At 48.8% G+C, this 7609-nt stretch overlaps 1 pseudogene; it reads left to right on the forward strand.

Annotated features, from left to right (window-relative positions):
• The first annotated feature begins 1119 nt into the window (after positions 1 to 1119).
• On the forward strand, positions 1120 to 5701 carry LOC126014186 (adhesion G protein-coupled receptor B2-like; annotated as a pseudogene).
• The last annotated feature ends 1908 nt before the right edge of the window (positions 5702 to 7609 follow it).

A 7609-nucleotide genomic window follows, 5' to 3' on the forward strand; every position in this document is an offset into this window, starting at 1 on the left:
CCAGCAATTAGGTCATACCTACACCGAGGCTGTCACTCTGTACTGGTACCCAGCCAGGCCCAACCATCAGGCCAAATCTGTATGCATCCAGGCCATCAGGATGCACCTGTTCCCAGCCAGGGCCCTCCTACAGTTGGAAATTTGGCTGCATGTATGTAGGAATAGGCCCAGCAATCAAATTGCATATGTGATCAGCCAGACTTTTCAGGCGGCCTCTGTAGATGATCAGGCCATCTTAGGATAAGTCAAGCTTATCCTAGCTGCACCTGTGTCAGTTTAGGTCATCCGCTGCACCTGTTCTTGGCCAGGCCACTCTTGATCCAGCAATCAGACTGCAGCCATGTGAGATCAGAACATGACTAGGTCCATACTTCACTCTGCACCTGTACCCAGGCAAGCCATCATGTAATACATGTGACCGGTCAAGTGATCAGACTCTGCACCTCTGACTGAGCAGGTTGATCCTTGGCCCAGCTGCCAGGCTGCATTTGTATTTGGATGGACCATCAGTTTCACCTGTGCTTAGAACTGGCCTTCAGTCTGCACCTAGGCCCAGACTGTAAGTCAGAATACAACAGTTCAACACCAGGCCATTCCTAGATCTGACCATCAGGCTGCATTTTTTCCAGGCCAAAGCACTCCTAGATCCGATTATCAGGCTGCATCTGTATCTAGTCAGACTGTTCCTAGGCCCAGCCGAGTGGCTGCACCTATGGCTGGACAGGTTCCTACTAGACCGGGCCAAAAAGTGGCATCTGTGCCTAGACAGGCATACTTCCAGAGCTAGCCATCTTACTGCATCTCTGCCTGGGCAGGCAGTTAGGCTGCACCTGTTCCTGGCCACGCTGCATCTAGAACAGCAATAGGCTGCACCTGTGTCAGATCAGGCCGCCAGCTTGCACCTGTTCCTTGTCAGGCCATTTCTACACCTGGCCATCAGGCTACACATGTGCCCTTCCAGGCCTTCAGGGTGCACCTGTTCCCAGCCAGGCCACTCATGGACCCAGCCATTAGACTGCACCTGGATTCAAATAGGCAGTCAGTCCGCATCTGTGCCTGGCCATACTAACCCAGCCAGGTCATCGGCTGCACCTTTTCCCAGCCTAGACATTCCTAGACATGACAGTCAAGTTGCACCTGTGCATTAGGCTGCAACTGTGTCCAGGCTGGCTGATTTATCAGGCTCCACCTGTGCCTGGCCAGCTGCTCCTCCACACTGGAGCTTTGCCGACATTCTTGCTTCTGTTGCTTCTCTTCTCTGGAAAAGCCACAGAGGTTTTGACTGCAGCTCTACGGGACACAACCCTCCTCAATAGCTGCTCTTATAGCCTTACCTTGGAGGATGGGAATGGGGGAGTTGGTAAAGGGCTGGGTGGGCATTTTCTTGGGAGCCCAGGTTTCCATCTCAGCCCCCCTTCATTTTCTTTGGAATATGGAAAATGATGTATACATAAATGTGTGGGGGTGCATAGGTGTGTAAATTGTGTGTGTGTGAATGTATGGGCTTGTATCTGGGAATGTATGTATATATATATGTGTGTGTGTGTTAATTGTGAATGTGTGTGAATGGAAGAGCATGTGTATAGGAGTGGATGTGTGTGCGTTGTGTGTCTGTCTGTGCAATAATGTGTGCATGTGTTGACATTTCAGATGGGCCCACACCAAGGAAGAGGAAGGTGGGATTTACCCTGGTTCTTATGTAGGCTCAAGAACTTCTTTTGGGCAGTAAATGGGCGACCCCCAAACCGGAGACTGGACTTGGCTGCGGGAGTGATTTTGGGGACGGGGGAACAGGCTGCTATCGAGTCTCACAGGGCTGTGCTGCTGCCACCTAGGGGACATTCTGGAAGCTCACTTTCCACCTGAAGCACAGTTGACCTTATGGGCTGTTTAATGCTGTTCGTCAGATACTTGAACCAAGAGCAGTGGATCTCTGCCTGCTACAGTGAGAATAGACTCACGCAGGAACTCTGAGCAAAGTGCTCTCAGCTGTTTTTGCCAGGGGTCGGGGCTCAACCTCTTGCATCCCCTCTCGTTCTGCAGACTGGCCACACTCAGGGCCCAAGAAGGGAAGAAAGGGGAGTCAGACAGGAGGTTGCTGAGGGTGGGCTTGCAATTTGCAGGCACAATAATATTAAAAGTCTATTTTCCAAACCAAACTTATTTCCCTTGGAAATAAAATGACAGAAGTGGGATTGTGCCTGGAGACAACGTGCCTGCTATCATCCCTTGTCCCTTGGGTCAGCATTTATTCTGTCCATCCCTTGGGCCTCCTCCTCTGGGATGAACCAGCCACGCCCCTCCTCTTGCTTGCCAAGTTTTTTTTTTCGGGGGGCGGCTGAGGAATGGACATCCAGCTGTGCTCAGGAGTTACTCTGGGCTCTGCACTCAGGGATCACACCTGGCGGTGTGTGGGGAAACATATGGGATGCTGGTGAATGAACCCGGGTTGGCTGCATGGACGGCAGGTGTCCTGCCGCGGCACTCTGATTGTCAACTTTTAGTGTTTTAGATGTCAAATTTGCATTTCCTGAGCATTCATCTGAACTTCGTCTGCAATAATAAAACTCGCCATTAGATAGCGCCAGTTGCCTTAGTTTCGATCCTTGCACGCCTCGGGATTTGCAGATGTTGGAAAAGGAGAAAATCGTTGTCCAGAAAGTACACTTGGTCCCTTTCCTGCTGGGGACAGCTAATTTTCAGCTTTTTCTTCCTTATTTTAGGACAATATTTTTAACACCGCGGTTAGAAGGTTGTTCCTAGTACAGTTTACTTTCCCCACAAAGTTGTTCACAATTGTGTTACAGTCATACAAGGTACAACAACATTCACCAGTGCACATTTCCCTCAACCAGTTTTCCTAGGAGGCAGAGTTTTTTTGAGTTCCCATCTGTCGGTGCTCAGGGGTTACACCAGGCTCTGTGCTCAGGGATCATTCTTGGCAGGACTGTGGGAGGCCCTATAGGGTGTTGGGTATGGAACCCCAGTCGGCTGTGTGTAGGACGAGTGTCTTAAGCCTGACTGTCTCTCTGGCCCTAGAGTAATGTTAGAATCTTACAGGGCCAGTGGCCAAGCCCTGCTGACACCGTGCACTTCTCTGCCCTGGGCAGCCCTCTTGTGTAGCTTTTCACTCTTCACTCAGGAGCTCTGTGGAAACACAGCCAGCCAGCATCTCTGTTGTCATGAGAATGGCACCTTGTCTCCTGAGAGATGCCATTGGGGGTGTAGGGCAGGTGCGTGGGCCCGGCCTTGCTTCTGTAGAGACTGCAGGTGGAGGTGGGACTTCTCAGAGACTCCAGTTTTGCGTTTAATTTTCTTGTTTTAATTTTTTTTCTCTGTTTTGCTTTTTGTTTGGGGCCCACACATATGGTGCTCAGGGCGTTCTCCGGCTCTTCACTCAGGATCATCCTGAGGGTTCTGAGGATTGAACTGTGTGCAAGGTCAATATCTTATCTGCTGTTTTGTTGCTCTAGCCTCCAAAATATTTGGTTTTGGGGCCACATTCAACTGTGGTCAGGATCATTCCTGATGGTGCTTGGGGGACCCTATACTCAAGGGACCCCAATGATGAAACCAGGGTCAACCACATACAAGGCAAGTTTATGAACTCTACATGTGTTTGCTCCTTTGTCATGGACACATCTGGCATGGACTAGGCTCATCATTTTTGTAATTGTCCATTACAGATGGAGTCTACCAGTTCAGGGAACTGGAACACCAAGAGCTGCCAGACCCTAGAGATGTAGGCAGCCCTTATCTACTGCCAGTGCCAGTGCCTGTCCACCTTCGCTATGCTGGACCAGCCATCCAAGGGCTTGACCCTGGAGCAGGCAGGCTCACCCTCTGTCCCCCAAGTGACCAGTGTGTTGTGTCATGTATGGCACTGCTTACTGTGCTCACCATCTGCACTGCTTTGTAGAGGTTCATCAAATCTAAGCACTCTGTTCTGCTGAACTTCTGTCTGTTCATCCTGCCCTCCAACATTCTGATGCTCATGGGCCAGTCACAGGTGCTGAGCAAGGGCATATGCACTATGATGGCTGCCCTACTGCACTATTACTTCCTATCCTCCTCCTGCTGGGTGCTTACTGAGGCCTGACGTTCCTAACTGGCTATCATTGGACAGATGCACACCAGTCTTGTTCACAAGCATGTCCTCTGTCTGGGCTGGAGTCTGCCTGCTATGGCGGTGGTGGTGTCTGTTGGTTTTACCCACACCAAAGGATATGGTACCACTAGCTACTTCTGGCTTTCCCTAGAGGGCATCCTGCTGTGTGTCTTTGTGGGGTCTACAGCAGTTGTTGTGATGGTGAATATGATTGGAATCATCCTCTTCAACAAGCTCATGGCACAGGACAGCATCTCCGACAAATCCAAGAAGCAGAGGACTCAGCCTGAGCCAGGAATGCCATGGCTTACCTCTGGAGCTCCTGTGTGGTGCTGCTCCTGCGGGCATACACATGAATGTCTGCCATTCCTGACCATGACCAACTACCACTCTGTTCTCTTCCAGACCCTCTTTGCTGTCATCAACTCAGTGCCATCACCTTGATGCAATTCTTCCTGTGCTCAGACATTCAGGATGTAGTGGCATGTCAGATATGCATATGCCGGGCCTATGAGAGCAAGGACTTCCTCAACTCATGCAAGAACAGGCAGCTGCAGAACCTGTCAAACTTTGAAAAGGATGTGGATCTGGCCTGTCAGACAGACAATTTTCTTCAAGGAAGTCAGCACTTGCAATCCTTCTACCATCACAGGCACGCTGTCCCGTTTGTCTCTGAATGAGGATGAGGAGCCCAACGCCTGCCTCATAGGTCTCAAGGGTAGCTTCAGCTTCTCAGCACTGCCTGGCAATATCCTGGTGCTCATGGAAGCCTCTATGGGGCCGAGGAAGCCCACATTGCCACCGGAAGTCAACCCCGTGTACTTGTGCAGGGAGGGGGGCTTATGGCAGCTTGACCTCATATTGTTGTGGCTCTGAGGGGGACTACATGGTTTTACCCAGGCAGACTCTGAGCCTGCAGTGTGGTGCGGGTGGCACAGGGGTGGGAAGCTGCCATCGCAGCAGGTCCAACACAAAGGCACATCCTAGAAGGCCCCCAAGACACTGGTCTCCACAGAAGTTTACCTCAGCTTCCTGTCAGTGTTCCACTTGGGCCTGGGCTTGAGCCCTGCCTATAGGTTTCTCCAGAACCCCTACTGGATGACCTTCCATCTCCCACCACCCACATCTAGCTCCTTCTAAGTACTTGAGTCAGGCGAGCACAGCTGGACCATACCATACACTGTGCCTGGCTCCATCATGAAGCTGGACTCTTTGGAGTGGAAGATGTTATGATCTTTGGACTTGGACTTTGAGATGATGCACACCCAGAAGTGGCACTCAGAACTCTACCACGAGCTCAACTGGAAGTTCCACATCTTTGACCACTACCATGGCCCATCCATGGCTAAGAGGGAGAAATAGTGGACCATGGCCTTAGGTGGGGTGGCCCAGTGGAGTGTGTCCAGCAAGAAAACCAGCCGTAGGAAGCATCTCAGCTTGTCTCAGCAGTGGTGGCAGTGGAGCTGGAACACCTTCAAGTCTATGACCCTGGGCTTGCTGACCCCTAAGTCCAGAGAGAGGCTAGCACTGCTTCCGGCAGCAGCCTGGGAGCCCGCAGAACCCTCTGACAGCAACTTACAGACAGTGGTGTGAGTGCCACATTGGACTGGCCACTGCATATAAATACATATTTCTATATATTTATTTTCACACCCCACTTTGGAACCACCCTGGAGCTGGCACCCCTCCCATCTCTCGAGAACTGGGCAGAGAAGCTTAGTGTACTTAGTAGGCTGGGAGGGTCAAACACGTCACTTGGTCTGTTCCCAGGGATACCCCAGCCATGGGAACCCCATATTCTCCCAGCATGTTGGTCCATGTCCTGGGCTGGGGAACTGGAAGGGAATCTTTGTTGGAAATAAACTTCATTGTATGGAAAATAAAAAGATGTCTACCAGGGGCTGGAGTGGTGGGTGCAGGCAATAGGGCATTTGCCTTGCCCGCACTAACCTAGGATAGACAGCAGTTCTATCCCCCAGTGTCCCATATGGTCCCCCAAGTCAGGGGAAATTTCTGGATGCATAGCCAGGAGTAACATCTGAGCATCACTAGGTGTGACCCAAAAATCAAAAAAAAAAAAAAAGATGTTTATCATATACAGTGTCCACCACCAATCTGTCCAACACTGACTGTGGCTGCCATTTATAGTGTCCTCTACCATGTACACTATCTATAGTTTCCACCATTGACTCTTCCACCATTTATAGTGTCTACCACTGTCTGTGTCCACCATCTAGTGTCTGCCACTGACTGTCCAACAATGATTTCCACCATTGACTCTTCCACCACTTATAGTGTCTACTGCTGTTTGTGTCCACCATCTAGTGTCTGCCACTGACTGTCCAACAGTGACTGTGTCCACCACCAACTATGCCCTCCAAGTGAAGCCTATAACTGGTCAGAAAGTTCCTTTTCTTTATTCTTCCTCTGCCCACTAGCATCAGAGACAGTACCCTCCCAAAAGGGGCACCTAACTGATGAATCTTCTAATTTTGGGGGAGAGAGAAAGCACTGATGAGCTTCCAGAAACTTTTACAAATGAACTGTTTGAAACATCTCTGAGAACTACACTAGAACAATTTGATCTGGAATATGGACTCAGCAAGCCAATTGTGAAAACTAGGCATTAGAATTTGACAGTCCTTAGACTAAGTGACAATCTGTACTTGAGGTTTGGGGGGAGCTTAGCTCACGTAATGACTAATTGAAATAAGAAGAGTCTTAAAAACAACTCAAATTTAAATGAAACATGAGGACATGCTCATTCTTTCTAGCATTATCTGAGATGTTGATCTCAAAAGATTTAATTTTTAACAATCTCAGACTTGGTTAGTCTCTAATCAGATTTTTCTTAGATGAAAACAATTTTTTTCCTAAATTTTTTTCAAAAAAGAAGGTTGTTTTGAGAGGAATGATTACCTATGATATATATATATATATATATATATATATATATATATATATATATATATATATTTAAAAAAGATAATAGTAAGTTTTTTTTCTGGAAACATGCTAAATCATTTATATCTTGGAGGAATATTTTATGTAAATGAATATTATTTGCCTGGGGGCAAGAGATAAATCAGGCTGCACCCCAGGGATGGGTGTGGGGAGTGCATGGTATCTCTGAGGAGCCCTAAAACAAGCGTGGATAGACAGTAGCAAAAGAAATGTTTCAGAAAACCTCTTCAGAAATGAGTCCAACTTTGAATAAGGGTTTGACAATCATGCATCATTTTCCAGAGTTCTGAGTTCAAACACAAGAGTTGAGGGCAACAGGGCATCCTGCTATCAGCTTTAAAAGACAGGCACCCTCGCTTGCTTTTGGGTCTCTCTGATGTGTTGTGTGTGTGTGTGTGTGTGTGTGTGCAGCTAATGCCTAGCTCAGACAATGGGGAAAGAACCAGAACTGAGGTCAGAGACAATGGTTCATGCCCACCATGGGCAGCGCCTTCATGGATCAAGTTACTTACTGGTAACTGCCACAAACACTACCTA

Source organism: Suncus etruscus, chromosome 7 (genome assembly GCF_024139225.1).
Source record: "Suncus etruscus isolate mSunEtr1 chromosome 7, mSunEtr1.pri.cur, whole genome shotgun sequence".
NCBI lineage: Eukaryota > Metazoa > Chordata > Mammalia > Eulipotyphla > Soricidae > Suncus > Suncus etruscus.